Source organism: Bison bison, unplaced genomic scaffold (genome assembly GCF_000754665.1).
Source record: "Bison bison bison isolate TAMUID 2011002044 unplaced genomic scaffold, Bison_UMD1.0 scf7180017864362, whole genome shotgun sequence".
Lineage (NCBI taxonomy): Eukaryota > Metazoa > Chordata > Mammalia > Artiodactyla > Bovidae > Bison > Bison bison.
This window is the reverse complement of record NW_011494934.1, coordinates 3,714,822-3,732,525: the sequence shown is the minus strand read 5'-3', so window position 1 is coordinate 3,732,525 and position 17,704 is coordinate 3,714,822. Positions and strand designations below refer to the sequence as shown.

The 17,704-nt window shown below is 38.6% G+C and overlaps 1 pseudogene across 1 annotated transcript in view; it reads right to left on the bottom strand.

Annotated features, from left to right (window-relative positions):
* Positions 1–13,531, bottom strand: part of LOC104999708 — a 103,879-nt pseudogene extending 90,348 nt beyond the window's left edge. Inside the window, exon 1 of the transcript XR_826647.1 lies at positions 13,391–13,531. The product of XR_826647.1 is annotated as a 60S ribosomal protein L37 pseudogene (transcript). The remainder of the gene's footprint in view (positions 1–13,390) is intronic.
* Positions 13,532–17,704: the final 4,173 nt, after the last annotated feature.

The following is a 17,704-nucleotide window of genomic DNA, read 5'->3' as shown; positions in this document are numbered from 1 at the left end:
GGGGAGGGAGGTGGGAAGGGGGTTCAAGATGGAAGGGACATATGCATACCTGTGACTGATTCAAGTTGATGTATGGCAGAAACCAGCATAATACCATAGAGTGATTATCTTCCAATTAAAAAAAAAAATGCATGGTTTACTCTTTCTATAGGTGTGGGCATATTAGTGAGAATGAAGTGCTTGTTTTTCCACAGATTTTTGAATTCAGTAAAAATTCTTAGAGTTGGCTGACCCCCTTCTCAGGAACAAGATTGGGTTAAGAGTTTTATAGCAATTTTTATCTCTATCTTTTGACTAGATTTATTCCAAGTTATATCGTAGCTCTTTATATGGTTGCTGTTGATGGTGTAACAAAAAAGAAAGTTCACCAAAGTAAATTTTAAAAATATACTAAGCTTTACTGAATGATTCATGGACCCGGAAGCCTCCCATCTAATGAGTAGAGGGGAACTGCAATGGTCCACAGAAAGGGAAAGGTTTTCAGAGGCAGGACAAAGAGGTAATAAACAAAAAACACAATTCAGATTAGGTCATCTCTGTCTGGGGACAAAGTGGTCTTCTTAGGCGGATTACTTCATCTTCATTCAGTGGAGATAGAGAGAACCCTCACTGGTGTTGACCAGAAAATTTCACACTGACTGTTTAGGGTTATATTCCTGAGGAAAGTTGTAATTTCAGCTAGGTTATATATGTATTAAGTCTTGATTTTAGCATTAGTAACTCTATTAGGGGCCTGACATTTCTTTTTTAACATATGGTAAATAATTTTATTGCTTTAAAAAAAATAGCTGCCCAAGAAAGATTCTACAATATAGCTTTCTTCCCCATCATTATCTAGAAGTTTCTCATTAATGCACCTCTATTTTCCAATCAGACATAATCCCTTGGGTATCATATAAACCTCTCTTCTTTGTATTGTGCTCTTTACAAAGTTAAAACTCTCAAATATGTACTCTGAAATACCCTAAAATATATACCTGCATCAAGTTATAGAACTTTCAATAAATATACCATTAAGTTTTATACAAATAGTACAGTATTTGGTCTAAATATTAGACTTTTTAAAATATATTATGGCCCCAAGAGCTAGGAATCAATAAATCCTTCCACATAGCACATTTATCCACCCCAGTATGGTTATTGAGGAAGCTAAACTTACAGGGAATAATGGTTTAGGAGTATATGGTAATACTTATTGCTAAGTGCCTTGGGTCCTGAATTCCAATAACAAGAACTCTTTCCAATTGACCTGGAGGGTATACAACTAGCCAAAAGTTCAGATATTTTTCTCCTGTTAATACAATCAGCAATAACACAGAAACATGACTCTCCAAATGGATAATCCATCCTTCTGCTCACCCCAAGAGTTATAAGCTGAGGCTGGCATTTTACTTTACAACCAGCATCATGAAACCCAGGGCTTCCCTTGTGGCTCAATGTCTGTAATGTAGGAGACCTGGGTTCAATCCCTGGGTTGGGAAGATCCCGTGGAGAAGGGAAAGGCTACCCACTCTAGTATTCTGGCCTGGAGAATTCCACGGACTGTATAGTCCATGGGATCACAAAGAGTCGGACACAACTGAATGACTTTCACTTTTCATGAAACACAAGGTTCTGTGATCTGCAAAACCTGCCACAACTATTCCAGAATGAAAAATTGGGGTAGTTTATGACATCTGCTTCTTGGAGAGAAGTGGAGGAGCATGGTGGCTCTGTTCCCACACTTCACTCCTTCTTTTAGCTCCAGCCAAATAGAAGTACTATTCAGAAACCATGCTCATGATTTTCGACTGTTCTTCCCTGTGACTTGACCATTAGTTTAAGTAGCCTCATCCATGTCCTGGAATCCAACCAAGCAAATGTTGCATAACTCCAGCACTGTTAGGTGGGATTTTAGGTAGGGATGAGTGGCAATTATCTTTTCTAAACTACAAATCAAAATATATTACAGAAAGATTTGTGTTTTTTATTTTGTAAGCCATTATAAATGGCAACCCATCCCAGTAATCTTGCCTGGGAAATCCCATGGACAGAGGAGTCCGGTGGGCTACACCGACCATGGGGTAGCAAAAGAGTTGGACATGACTGAGTGACTAAACAACAACAACACAACAATTAGGCAGTTTAGGAGATAAGGTGATAAGTTGCTTCATCATATCTGACTCTTTGCGACCCTTTGGACTGTAGCCCACCAGGCTCCTCTGTCCATGGGGATTCTCCAGGCAAGAATACTGGAGTTGGTAGCCATTCGCTTCTCCAAGGGATCTTCCTGATCCAGGGTTTGAACCCAAGTCTCCTGTATTGCAGGCAGATTCTTTACCAGCTGAGTCACCAGGGAAGCCCAAGAATACTGGAGTGGGTTGCCGTGCCCTCCTCCAGGGGATCTTCCTGACCCAGGGATTGAACTTGTGTCTCTTAAGTCTCCTGCATTGGCAGATAGTTTTCTTACCACTAGCACTACCTGGTAAACCCATTTAGGAGATAAGAGACTAAATGTTTGTAGTAATTGAATCATGTTGATGGTTTGTGGGGTATGAAGAAACAAAATATGAATATGTAATTCTTTTAGAATACTCTAAGAATCAGAGTAGCTATAGGTGGCTACTGTTAAAGAGAAAAACCACAGGCCCATAATGGTGTCACTCGTACACATAATGCCAAATCTAGATTTTATACCTAACCTCATAGTGCTCTGGACCTTCACCAGAAATGTAATCAATGAGTCCATCAGACAGAGGAAGGAGCGGCAGTATGCATGATAAAACCCTTTGCCTACGCTCCAAGCTCCCCCAAAGATGTCCTGGCCTAAGAATAATTCTCTCTTTTCTTTTTCTTCCTTTCCCTTGCCTCACTAGTCTTCCTATAAATTCTTCCATTCTGTACAGCTGCTCAGAGAGCCCTTATAATTGCCAGATAGGATGCTGCTGGATTCATGAATTGCCTGATCTCCTTAACCCAGGAATTGAAACCAGGTCTCCTGCATTGCAGGCAGCCACTTTACCAACTGAGCTATGAGGGAATCCCAATAAAAACAATTAGATCTCCTAATTTCTAGGTTGAACTTTCAGTTTTTAACACTATAAAGACATAGAAGACATACAGCTCTTGACTTCATGGAACCTAAAATCTAATTCAGAATGTATAACAAATATAGACAACATCTGGGGAAAATGTTTCAAAATAAAATACACAAATGTTTAGTAATTTAGAATCCTAAAATAAAACTAAGGAGTTTTATTTTAAGTTTTATTTTATTTTATTTAAGTTTTATTTTAAGTTTTATTTTATTTTAAGATAACATTATTTAGGGACAACATTGTAAGGAAAAAATCAAGTTGTGCTCAAGGTAAATGAATGCGAATTTGTCAAGTGGAAAATAAATTCATTTTAGGCTGAATAAAGATATGGATATAAGGATGAAAAGAGTGCATGAAGGAGATGAAGACAAACTGGCTTATTATGAGTACCAACTCCTTGAGTTTTACAGGAGAGCATATTTTGCCACCCTAAAAGATGTTTATTGGCATAAGGATTATTTTAGGCTGATTATTTTTAAGAAACTGCAGACATAGGAGAAGCTTTGAAAACTGAGAAGTTATCTTTTTGTAAGAGACACTTACATGTATAAATATATATATTTATAAGGGCCTCTCCCTCACTGTACCAGGAAGAGGGAGATGAAGTTGTCTCTAAAAACTCCTATTGTGCCAAGGCTGTTTCTGTTACCCAGAAACATACCCCTGCCCTCTCTCAAACAGAAGCTAATTACTCTTACCTAAGTTTCAGGAGGAAGCTGCAAAGAGAATAAAACAAGAACCAGTTAGAAACAACTAGGCCGAAGATGGCAGAAGATTTGAGTTCCAGCAGACCATGAGCCTCATTATACACTCATTATAAATCATTACCTAAATGGCACACCTGTCAGCACCATGAGAGCTGACAATTGCCATGACAGCAATCAGAGAGGTCCAAAAAAGGACTGAAAAGGTGAGTTGTATTAGTTTTGGGTCCAAATCACATCCTTGTTCCTGGTTAACTCATGATATTTATTTCTCCCACTCTTTCCCAATCTCTCCCTTTTACCTTGACCCTCCTATATATTTGCTGTCCATCCAAATTGGTGTCTCCATCCAAGTTTGTCTCACTCAAATTGGGTTGAGTTGATTTGTGAACTAAAGTCCCATTTCTCCATTTTTTGACCATTTAATAAAGCTTGAGTTGTTCTAGTTTCAGCATAGATTTTGTTATTGGCTGTGCAAATCTCATCAGAAAAAGAACCTCTCTGGCTGAGACGAGAGGGAGGTCTCTGTCCGGGCTGGGACCCCAGCATATGTCTGGTTGACCAATTCTGTAACACTATTTCCTTCTATGCAGAAGGAAATAGACTTAAATATGCTTAACAATCTTAACCTCTTTTAGTGTGCTTTTCCTGGTAACCTCTCACATCTGACTCCCCACTTCCAACATCTGCTATCTAGCTGAAGATGTTATTAGGTGAGGGCTCTGCCACTTTGGGGACTTACTCAGTTTTACTGGATCACTCTCACATATGTAAGGGATATACATGTTATTATACTTCAGTTTTTCTCCTGTTAATCTGTCTTACATCACTTTACTTACTGGACCAGCCACGGTACCTATAAGAAAAGTGAACACTCTCCCTACAGTGTTCAGGGATAAAATGGCATAGGTGAGTCAGGCGAATGGATGAAAGAATCTAAAAGAAGTTCATGTGTTGTGCTCAGCTCCATATGAGAATATTTCTATCAGCTCCATGTGTTGATTGCTAAAATATACCACAGGATAGACATGAATATGCACACTGAACCATTAATTGATTAATAGGTCAAAGGAAATTATCAATTGTGCATATGGTTCTTAAATATTTCAGTCTCAAATAAAATCATTAATAATTATCCATTATTTGAAGGACAGAGAAAAAGTGATAGTTGGCCACCTTTCTGTGTAGACAGCAAGAGAAGTTAAATTATAATGAAGCAATTAGAAATGTAAGTCATTAGCTCTTTGTTCCTCTGGTAAACTGAGATGAAGTATATGGAACATGGAAACCTGAAAAGTTCTGTCTGTACAAGTAAATTGATGTTGAACAGATAGAAACATACAATGGTTTCAAATTTCCTCTCTTGGCACACCCAGATCAACATGGATTGAAAGACTGAGGGTTCTATCTGAAATATCTGTAACAGACAGACAGATAAACTAGTGTGTGGGTCAGGTCGAGTACAAAATAATAGGGAAGAATGGGGGATGGAGAGAGCATAATTGTGTGCACTGTCTGAAAGGATTTCAACTCAGTTTTTATAAAAACACAGGGTCTGCCAGAGAAAGTTTGTGTGACAGCCATATAGCAACCCATGGGCCACCAGTTTTCCGTCTTTGTCTTAATTTGAAACCTGACCTTTAAAGATAATACAGATACCCCTGCAGTCTAATAAAAATCTTGAAAAAAAAAAAAACCAGTATTAGCTAATTAAAGTCTATGATCTTTTGTAATCTTTTCTGTAAACAGGATGGGCTATCATAGATGTGTGAAGTAAACATGAAACCAAATGAGCCCATTCTTTTAGACTAAGTGCCCAGATGATGAGAGCGCTGGTCCTGTTTCCTATGAGCAAAAGGATCTCAGTCCTTGTATTCTTTGAATAAAATATTTGACAAAGAGATCAAGATTGCAAAGCAGGCACAGAGTTTATTAGAAGCACAGTATGTGTGGGAGCGGAGAAGGCAATGGCACCCCACTCCAGTACTCTTGCCTGGAAAATCCCATGGACAGAGGAGCCTGGTAGGCTGCAGTCCATGGGGTCACTAAGAGTCAGACACGACTGAGCGACTTCACTTTCACTTTTCACTTTCATGCATTGGAGAAGGAAATGGCAACCCACTCCAGTGTTCTTGCCTGGAGAATCCCAGGGACGGGGGAGCCTGGTGGGCTGCCGTCTACGGGGTCGCACAGAGTCGGACATGACTGAAGCGACTTAGCAGCAGCAGCAGCAGCAGCATGTGTGGGAGAGCACACAGGCATTCCTGTAGAGTGAGTTACACGTTGCAGGGATAGCTTAGATTTTTAATACGGGGTTAGTTTTCTGGGGTTTAGATGAGGGTAACTGTATTTCCCCTTTCCTAGAAGCATGTCATCTGTGATTCTTGCGTTTCCACCAGGCACCATTTTGAATCTTTTCCATGAGCACCGAAGTGAACCCACATGGGGCAGGGATGGATCAAAGCCACAATGCTAATGATATTATCATAATATTACAATGTGGCCAAGATTACTAGAGGATGACTTGAGATCCCTTCTGCACAAGTGTTGGGCTGGGAAATCCTCTCTACCACAAAAGGAGCAGGCTGTGGTGGGTTGCTTTGCTTTCATCCAGTCAGGGCACATTGTTCCTGTTGGTGGTTTATCTCAAAGGGTCAGCATGAAACTTGGTGCTGCAAAGTAGCTGGAACCCTAGCCATCTGCTTCTTCAGTCCTGCCCTGAGCCTGGTGGAATGGCAGTTCTTCCACTCTGTTGCACAGCTGCACCTGCTCTCTCCTGGTTCACTCTCTGTCCTGGTTCCTGAGAACTGATAATAGAGGCTAATCTACTTGGAAGGACAGCAGAGGGTAAGTGAGGACGCTGAAATGATTAAATCCACAGAGAAAAGCTGAACCAAAGTATTACATTTCCACACAGCTCCTCCTCACTGCTTTTATACCATTTAGTTATCTTTTTTTTTTTTTTTGAGGCTGATAGCTTCTTATCACTTGCTAACTGACTGTGCCTGCCTAGTGGGTTGAGTTTCTGTTCAAATTGAGCCTGCAGAGAGAAAACAATGAAAGAGGAGAGAGAAAACTAAAGGAGACGCTGGAGGCAGAGAGGCTCAGGCCTTCAGCAGCCCTGTGATGACCTTGAGAGAACAGAGGCAAGATGCAAGGTCTGATACTGATAATTATGATGTGAGAAATAGGGATCAGAAAAATGAGAATGTGGGTAAGAATTTTTCTTGTCACTGATTGCATTCTGCTTCAACTAGACATAATGGCAAGAAAGTTTCAATTGGCACTTATTAGTACAGCTGCTCACCACATTATGATCTTGGCTTAATTTTTTTCCCTTAATTTGCTACATCCTCCTTTTCTCCTCATCTTTACCCTTCCTCCTCCTAAACAAAGTGCTCAAGTCCAAAGGAGAAAAGCAACAGTGTTTTGGAAAAGTATTTGGTTTTAAATGTCCATTTTAAAGAATTAGAAAGATGATCTAAAAATTGAGGTAATTTTCTGAACTGGACTAAATTTCACAGGTAGAAGAGGAAGGACAGAAAAGATGTACATTTATAAAATTTAAATAAAGGCTTTTGTTTTTCAATTATTAAAGGGAAAGCTTTGAGCTTGTAATGGAAAAACCATTAATTAAGATCAATGAGGTCTTCAGTGAGGGAGAATATAATAGTTTGACATTCAATCGAATCCCTGTTTCTAAAGTATTTTCTACTTTATCTAGTTTGTGCCTGTGTTTCCAGGTACTAACAATTTTATGCCTCTGCCTAGAATGCTTTCAATCCTTGTATGTGAAGTGAAAGTCGCTCAGTCATATCCAGCTTTGCGACCCCATGGACTATACAGTCCATGGAATTCTCCAGGCCTGAATACTGGAGTGAGTAGCCTTTCCTTTCTCCAGGGGATCTTCCCAACCCAGCAATTGAACTGGGGTCTCCCACATTGCAGGAAGATTCTTTACCAACTGAGCTACCAGGGAAGCCCTCAGACCTTGTAAGGACAAATACAAATTAAAAAGAAAGTACTTCAATAAACTAGTACCCTTAACTTCAAATTTCAGTGGGAGAGGGAGTACCTAACTAATTATATTATTTATAAAATATATTATATTTATTTTGTTATTATACTTACTACTACAGATATTTGTAATTAGTGTTTTACAAAGTTAATATGGAATCTCCTTTGGTTACAGAAGCTTTCTAAATTAAAAAAAAAGTTGCAAAATATAGCTATATGTAATTAAAAACATCATCAAAATGTACTTATGTAACTATTCAAAGATAAGAGCTTACTTTTGTGGTGATATATTTTTTATTTTTTGTGAGAAATTAATATATAAACCTTTTATTATTTTATTATGTTTATTTTTGCTCCTTCATGTTGGTTTCTGTGTCACTTTCTTTGAATACTTTCAAGATAACTGGTTTCCAGAGGAATGACCATCTTCTACCTTTGTCAATATTTCCCTTACCTGAAATTGATTGCAACAATGCCAAGCTAGTAAATCAATTTTAGTGACTTCTACAAAATATCACTTCAGTACCTTTCATAGGCAAGCATACCCTAATTAAAACATTGTGCTCTCCCCCTTCACAAAAGCTAGCAAAACTCTGTGTTTGCTTATTAGTAAATATATATGAAAATATTGTTCAGGGAAAGAAAATACAATTGGGTAAAATTTCCAATGCAAAAATGTATTTTGTGGTGATTTTTAAAAATATTTGTAAAATAAATAATATACAATAAATAATGTATACATATATGTGTCCATCAATAGATGAATAGATAAAGAAAATGTGAGATATACATACATACATACATATATATATATATATATATATATATATAGGTTTCCCAGATGGATCAGTGGTGAAAAATCTCAATTCAGGAAACATGAATTTGAATCCTGGGTGGGGAAGATCCCTGAGAAGGAAATGGTAACCAACCCCAATAGTCTTGCCTGGAAGATCCCATGGACAGAGGAACCTTGAGGGCTATAGTCCATAGGGTCACAAAGAGTTGGACATGACTGAGTGCACACACACACACACACACACAACAGAATACTACTCAGTCATATAAATGAATAAAATTTTGCCATTTGCAGCAACATGGAAAGAAAGACAAATATTTTATTTTATCCTATATATGTGGATTTCTTTGGAAGGAATGATGCTAAAGCTGAAACTCCAGTACTTTGGCCACCTCTGTGAAGAGTTGACTCATTGGAAAAGACTCTGATGCTGGGAGGGATTGGGGGCAGGAGGAGAAGGGGACGACAGAGGGTGAGATGGCTGGATGGCATCACTGACTCGATGGACGTGAGTCTGAGTGAACTCCGGGAGTTGGTGATGGACAGGGGGGCCTGGCCTGCTGGGATTCGTGGGGTCGCAAAGAGTCGGACACGACTGAGCGACTGAAATGAACTGAACTGAACTGAACTATGTGGCATCTAAAAAAACACAATGAACTAGTGAATGTAAAAAAAAAGAAACAGACTCACAGATAGAACAAACTAGTTTTTACCAGAGGGGAGGAGGGAGGGGAAATGTCTGGGTAGGGAATTAAGAAGCACAAGATATTAGGCATAAAATAAACTATAAGAAAATATTATATAACACAGGGAATATAACCAATATTTTATAGCAATTATAAATAGAGTGTAACCGTCAAAAATTGTGAATCCTTAAATTGTACACTGTTACCTTATATAACATCGAACTGCAACTATACTTCAGTTAAAAAAAATTTTGCTGAGAAAAAAAGGGAGTCGGATCAATTTTCTCCTTCACTCAAGCTCTCCATTGCTGCCCTATCTCACAGGCATAAAACCCAGTGCTCTTCCCAAAGACTTCCTGTGTTCTGCCTCCAGTCCAGCCCTCTCTGACCTCATCTCCTGCCTTCCTCCCTCTCACTCATCCCTCTGCAGCCAGGCTGTCCTCCTTGTTGGCTTCTCTGTCAGGATAGTCTTTGCACTTGTTCTCTCTGCACGATTCTGAGCCACCTGGATGACTCACTCCACCTAATTCATGTCTTTACTTAAATGGCATCTTTTATGGACACTCTAGTTAAAAAGTATAATACTCCCCCCCACCAATTCTGGATCCCTATACTTCTTTGCTATTTTTATTTTTATGCTTAACATTTACCACTATCTACATGCTATATATGTGGCTTATTTTTCTTGACTGTGGTTCATATCCTCCTGATAGAATATAAATCTCTGAAGGCAGGAATTTTTGCATAAAGTGTTTACTGCTGTATTCTGGGTGCCCAGTCTAGTATCTGGCACAGAGTGGAGATTTAGACATTATTTAATGTATCAAATGGACAAATATAAATCTATATCTCATATTTAAAGAAATGCATACAGAGAACATAAGCATTTATCCAAAGCCCCACCTGCAGCCACTCAGTGATGGATGGGGACAAGACTGAAACCAGGGAAAGTAAATGAACAAAGTCAAAGGTCATTTTACATATTAAAAAAAGAAACAACTCCAAAGGTGACCATACTCATCTTCGGTTGGAACTTTCTTGTAGGTACCCCTAACATTCTAACACGCATATTTATTCAACAACATTTATTGAGCATATATTATGTTCCAAGCCCTGTTCAAGATGCTAGGACTTAGCAACAAACACAACAGGAAAGGAACATGTGTAAAATGTCTTCTAATAGAATACAAAATATAAATCACTGGTGACAAATGCTGTAAAACATGGTGGGATCTTATTGAGTGTTTGGTGTGGAGTGGGAGAGGGAGTCTATTTAAAATTTGGTGTCCAGGGTAGCATTCTTTTAGGAAGGAAAATTTAATCCAAAGTCTAAATCAGAAGAATAAGATTGCACTGATCTGGGCAAAGACCTTTCCAGACCAAGAGAATAGCTAATGTAAAGATGTATATTTGGAAAGAGCATGACTTGTTGGAGTAATAGAAGATGGCCAGGGTGGCCAGCACATTGTAAAAATGGATATCATTGCATGAGATGAATCTAGAGAGCCAAGCTAGTTCAAATATTGCCTCATAAGCCAAAGGAAGAAAACATTGATTTTTTTCTTTTTTTTTAGGAAGGAGAATACTCTGGTCTGATTTACTCAACATAGATCACCCTAACTGGTGCCTGGCATGGAGTATAAAGGACAGGATAAAAAGATTAATGTAGTGACCCAATATAACAGTAATGGGGTTCTGAAGAAGGTTTGTAACAGTGAAGATGGAGAGAAGAGGACAGATTTGGAGATGATTTGGAGTTTGAGTCAACAGAAACTGTTGCTGGATTAAGGGAGCAAGGACAAGGAAAAACTCAATCAGATCTTTGTATTTTGTCTGTAGGTATTCATGAACAGTGTTGCTAAGTGGGAGTAAGGTAGAGAAGATTTTTAGCGGGAGAGTTTATTTTGGACATGTAAATTGTGAGGTTAGATTGTGTGGACAGTTATGTGGAGATGTCAAATTGGCAGGTGAATACATGAACTTAAAGTTGATACAAACTGGAGAGTAACTATCATATGAATAGGACTTAAACTTGTGGGAAGAAGTCTTTTAGAAAGAAGGCATGGTTAACAGATTGAGCCAGTATTTGGTGACTGAGTAGTAGAGAAGTCACTTAAGTCTCCTGGGAAGGAGGAAAATCTGCAAGTGTGACGCTAGAGAAAATGGGACTGGTGGGGGTTGGCTAATTGGCCACCTGGAGGTAATGGGCAAAATTGACAAAAGTAGAGGTGCTGAGATGGTAGAGCCAGAAATCCTGTGGTTAGAGATTCTGCTGATGCTGCTGCTGCTGCTAAATCGCTACAGTCCTGTCCGACTCTGTGCGACCCCATAGACGCCAGCCCCCCAGGCTCCCCCGTCCCTGGGATTCTCCAGGCAAGAACACTGGAGTGGGTTGCCATTTCCTTCTCCAGTGCATGAAAGTGAAAAGTGAAAGTGAAGTCGCTCAGTTGTGTCCACTCTTAGCCACCTCATGGACTGTAGCACACCAGGCTCCTCCGTCCATGGGATTTTTTCCAGGCAAGAGTACTGGAACAAAGCAATTAGTGAAACTGACATCAATTGGTGAATTTTCCAAGACTTCAAATCTTTTTTATGGACACTGGTCTTATTTTTTTTTTTCATGATGTTAATCAATATCTGTTCTCACAATGATCCTGGGTACTCCAGTTGCAAATTATTTAAAAAAAAAAAAACTGGCTTTAAAAAATGAAAAAAATCTCATATGTATGTTTACTTATGAAATTAAACATTTATCTGTTTAGTTGAAAAGTTCAGACTTATGAAGTCAACTGTGCTTGAAACTAATTAATTAACAAAATGAGGAGGAGCTTCTCCTTGTGGTTTCAACAGTGTATATATTTGTAGGTGTAAGGAAATATCATTTTCAAATATGCTTGCAATTTATAGTATCTGGGGAAAATATTTATAATTTACTCTTTCAATACTTGGCGGGTGGAACGCCTCAGTAAATAATTTTGCTTTTATGAACATAAAATTTTTTTCATCAAGACAGTAGTTTAAACCTCCCACTTGCTGTGATTGGTTTTGGGTTCCTCTGCACCCCACTAGCAGAAACCATGGCAGGGTGTCCACAAAATGCACAGAAATTCTCTGTAAAGCAGGGGAGAAGCCAATATTTACTGTTTAAGCTTACCATATTCTAATACTGAGAGCTAGAAATGCTCAGAATTCAAACTCATCACAGCAGGTGTTACACAAGGAAGGGGAAGAGAAAACCATCATATATTAATTTAGCCTGTTGAACTCCCCCTGACACACACAATATGGTGTGCTGTTTCAAATATATGTTATTTTCCTGCCTGTAGCAGTCCATCTGCTAAAGAAGGGTTCTTTAAGCACTTTAGTTGAAAAGAAATAAACTTCAACAATACATTTTCTAAAAGCTTTTTTTGGTTCTTGTTGATTTTATGGTGGCATTCAAAACAATACATCAGAAATACTTTGCAAGCAAAACTCATTTTCTGCTTTTGTCCTTTAAAGAGCTCAGCTTCTTGGCACACAGCACAGCGTAGCAAAATATTTTACAGGAAATAAGTTGTGTAGGTCAACAGTATCCCTACATCGGGGGTTGATGACTGCTGTCTATCTGCCAGGAATAGACAATAGGGATAAAATTCATATCCCTATTATGAATGTGAATCTTTTTCTCAAAATGAGTATGTTTGTAAGGTGTTTTTATTAGCTTATGAACAAATACATGTTTTCAGTACTGAAATTACATTATTAGACACATAATGCAGACTAAAGTGAAGGGATGTGGCCTAGTGTGTCTCCCGGTACAGACAGCATATGTAGGGATTTCTCCGTATGGACACACAAAAAGGACTTCAACTCTTCTTTCCCCTTTTTATTTCTATAAATACATTTCAGGAGATTTATTTTATAGAGACCCACACTGTCTGTAGGTTCGGTTCTATTTATTAAATTCAACCATACTAGGAGGGCAGTGTCTTCAGAAGAGTTATCAGTGTTTTCCTAGGAGGATCCATTTTGCTTAACAAATACCCCACATATCATGTAAAACACTATCACAAAAAGATAGAAATACAAACTACTCCAAAGGCATTTCTAACAAAGGCTTCTACTTACCCTTACATTCCTCCTCATGTTTTTCTCTAAACCTCTGACTGTGTGCCTGTCTGCATTTTCTTCCCCCTGATCATTTTCAGCTGAAGTAGAACAGGCAGTAAAATCATAAAATCTGTTTGTTTCCTGCTTGCAGACGTTCATGCAGTTACACCGCAGCCTCCTTTTGAGGTGTGCCAGTAGAAAATCTGAAAACTTCAATGATTAGTTTGTAAACAAATTGCAAGTCATTTGTGGATTTGGTCACTTAGGAACTGCACTGAAATAATGATTTATATCAGCTGTGATAAGGGCATTGATGCTAAGCAGAATAAATGTCTTATCATTTCTTAATGGAAAACCTGAAGCAATTTTCTCATAATTTGAGTGCCTAACTGTTGAATACATTAGCTTAATCCTTACTTCATTTCTTTTAAATTGAATAGTACATTTTTTCTTGTTGAAGTGCATTTGTTAATATATTTGCCATTGAAAGACTTAATCAATGATTTACGAGTATGTGGCACCCAATATCTGGAATCTTTTAAATTAACTCAATAAGACTATTACTATAGTTTCTTAGTTTTTATGGCTTTTTTTTTCCTTAGGAGATTAAATTGCATGTGCATGTTAAATTGCTTCGATAGTGTCCAACTCTTTGCGACCCCATGGACCGTATCCCAACAGACTCCTCTCTCCATGGGATTCTCCAGGGGAGAATACCTGAGTGGGTTGCCTTGCCCTTGTCCACGGGATCTTCCCAACCCAGAGATCAAACACACATCTCTTGAGTCTTCTGCATTGGCAGGCGGGTTCTTTACCACTAGTGCTGCCTGGGAAGTCCCAGGAGATTAAGATAAGCCAACATAAATTCTAATGTCATCTGAAGGCTCCTATTAATCACATGGAGATAAACAAAAATGGTAGCTTAACTTCTCCATTCTTCAAATCATCTAATGGTTTATTTTGTATATGGGGCTTTTGATTACACCCTCTTGCAAAATCTTAACCAGATCACCTTCATGTGGAACTTCTTGCAGTGAATGACACTTAGTACAATAAAGTTTAACAGATTGAAAGAGTCTTCTGAGTTTACATGACCTCAGTTTAGCTAAAGATCAAAGGAAATGAAAAGTAGCTGTTCATTTTGTGAAAAATAACAGTATTCTTCCACTTTCAAATGAATGTCTAATTTTGATAGAAGGAGATACACTCAGTGAAATCTGAGAACACTCAAACAAGTTTCATAGAGTAATTCCTATGAGATCTCGTCACAAAGATGTGGAAATACTTGACCTTTCAGCACCATTCCTTCTGCAAGGAAAAATAGGTCACTATGGATGTAAACAGTGTTCTAGTTCGAGACCGATACAAAATCTAAATTCCCTCGTTGATAAAACTTTGTGGATTCCTTCTTCTGTAGCAGAAGTGCTGGCTATTGTACCCCTCCAACATGTGGGGTTATAATGACATTCAGTCTTGACAATGGAATGGGAGAATTCGAAACTTACCTCACAAATTCTGAAAAATTCTTCCAGATTCCAGCATCAGAAGTCTTAATCAATGATGACCTTCAGCAAGGTATGAATATAATCATGGATATGTTTTGTCCTCCAGGAGCAAAAATTGATGCATATCTGTGGTATAACGTTGCAAGCAAAATGGAGCAGCAAATTTGCTATCAGATTTTTGACACCACAGTTGCAGCTGATGTTATCCAATTCTGACATTCAACTTAGCATATGCAAAATATTGTAATTTTAGAAAACATTACCATTTTCTATGAGATTGCTATAAAACAGATTAAAGAGCTAGCTCTGTAGTTTATTTTCCTTTTTAATCGGTATTAATTTTTAAAAAAAATAGACATTGTGTTATCTTAAAGCCCTGTTGTAAGTTAAAAATGTTCCTGTTGCTCAAAATCTCTGGTATTATTGTTATGAAGTATATAAAAATGAGATACTGAATAAATAAGGACTGTGTTTTCACTTAATCTTTACTCTTCTTTCTGAGAAGCTATTTTGTTATGCTACCCTAACAATTGGAGTAGAAAATGGCAATGCACGCCAGTATTCTTGCCTGGAAAGTTCCATGGATAAAGGAGCCTGGTAGGCTGCAACCCATGGAGCCACAAAGAGTTGGGCATGACATAACTACTGGGCACAAGCACAAGCAACTTATCCATAAAAATGGGTGTTCAGAGGCATCATTTTTGTTCTCTTTTAGGGTGAGTTAATACAATTATATTATCTTTGTGTTGTCCCCTATCAACTTTTTAGGGCACAGGTAACTTGGAATTCATGGACACTCTCTTTTTTATTAAGACTAATTCATCTCAGTCATTTAAGGAGCTACCAGCTCCTTCTCTTTCTCTAAGAATGTATCCAAGGAAGTCTTGATGAAAAGGGCTGGCCTCACGCACAAAGGGACAAAATAATTAAAGAACAAAAACAGACATGTCTCCATTGTAATTTTTGCTTTGTTTTTAGTTTTCCCCAAATTGACCATTTTGGAGAAACAATAATAATGACAACAATAAGAACGATGTGTATACACACTACCGACTACAGATTGGCACTTGGCCTCTGCCTGTGCAAGGATTAAATCAAGTGCTCTAGGGGTGCTGGTTTTCAGCACTCCCTGTAAGGAGTTTATTTTTGGGGTTCCAAAATCACTGCAGATGATGACTGCAGGCATGAAATCAAAAGACGCTTGCTCCTTGGAAGAAAAGCTATGACCAACCTAGAAAGCACATTATAAAGCAGAGACATTACTTTGTCAACAAAGGTCTATCTAGTCAAAGCTATGGTTTTCCCAGTAGTCATTTATGGATGTGAGCGTTGGACTATAAAGAAAGCTGAGCACTGAAGAATTAATGCTTTTGAACTGTGGTATTGGAGAAGACTCTTGAGAGTCCCTTGGACTGCAAGGAGATCCAACCAGTTAATCCTAAAGGAAATCGGTCCTGAAAATTCACTGGAAGGACTGATGCTGAAGCTAAAACTCCAATACTTTGGCCATTTGATGTGAAGAACTGACTCATTAGAAAAGACCCTGAGGCTGGGAAAGATCGAAGGCAGGTGGAGAAGGGGACGACAGAGGATGAGATGGTTGGATGGCATCACCAACTCGATGGATATCAGTTTGAGCAAGCTCCAGGAGTTGGTGATGGACAGGGAGGCCTGGTGTGCTGCAGTCCATGGGGTCTCAAAGAGTCGGACATGACTGAGAGACTGAACTGCACTGAACTGAAAGAAGTTCAGGGGTGTAGAAAAGAAATGATGCACTCTGTGCTGGAGAAAGAAAACGGCAGGACAGTTCCTCAGATAAGTCAATATTTTTAGGAGTTCATTTTATGAGCCCAGTTCTTCTACCTCTTTATATGCACTAAAATTCTTCATGATGACAGCTGTTCCTTGTGACTAGCAAAAGCTTTATGAGACTAGCAGAAACCTGAGAAAATACGTACTTGATTGCATGTATTCACCTTTCACCAAAATCACATATATACTGACCTTCTCCCTTCCTCTTGGAAGCAGTTTCTCAGAGATAACTGAGATGCTGTCACATGGCCCGCAGTCCTCATTTTGCTCCCAAATAAAACTAAAACTCACAACTCTCAAGTTGCTCATGCTTAAGTCAGTGATACCTTATAGTTATCATCAGCATCTCTTTTATTTGACCCCATTTTACAGAAGTTTTTAAAACAAAATCAGTTACTCTAAGATGCAATCACCCTGAAAATTGACTTTTCTTTTTTTCCCTTTGTAACAAAGAAACACTGGTTTGTTTCTTTCCTGCTGTGGCAAAATTCTGATTCAAGCCAGATAACTCCATGAATTCAGCCATTGCTTGAATTGTTTTCTTTAATTTAATAATAACAAAGTCTTGCTGTCATTCAGTTTACAAAGTACTTTTGAGTCTTGCATCAACCTAGTGAAATAAGCAGGGCAGATGAGTTATTATTCTCAGTGGTATAATGTAAACTTGAACTCAAGTATTCTGACTCTGAACTCAGTGGCCCTTCCAACATTTTATAAAATGTGGCCTGTCCCAATGCATCAAAGCATGAATAAATGCAACAGATCTGTCTGCTGTATAAGCCTGTTTCCCAGAGCTCACTGTGATCCAAAGAGCTCAAGGAGAACAGAAAAGTGGCTGTGAGGAGGGTGCAAGTTTCACTGTTCATCTCATCGTGTTTCCTGCCCTAGCTTTTATCAGTTCAGTTCAGTTCAGTCACTCAGTCGTGTCCGACTCTTTGCGACCCCATGAATCACAACACACCAGGCCTCCCTGTCCATCACCAAATCCCAGAGTTGACTCAGACTCATGTCTGTC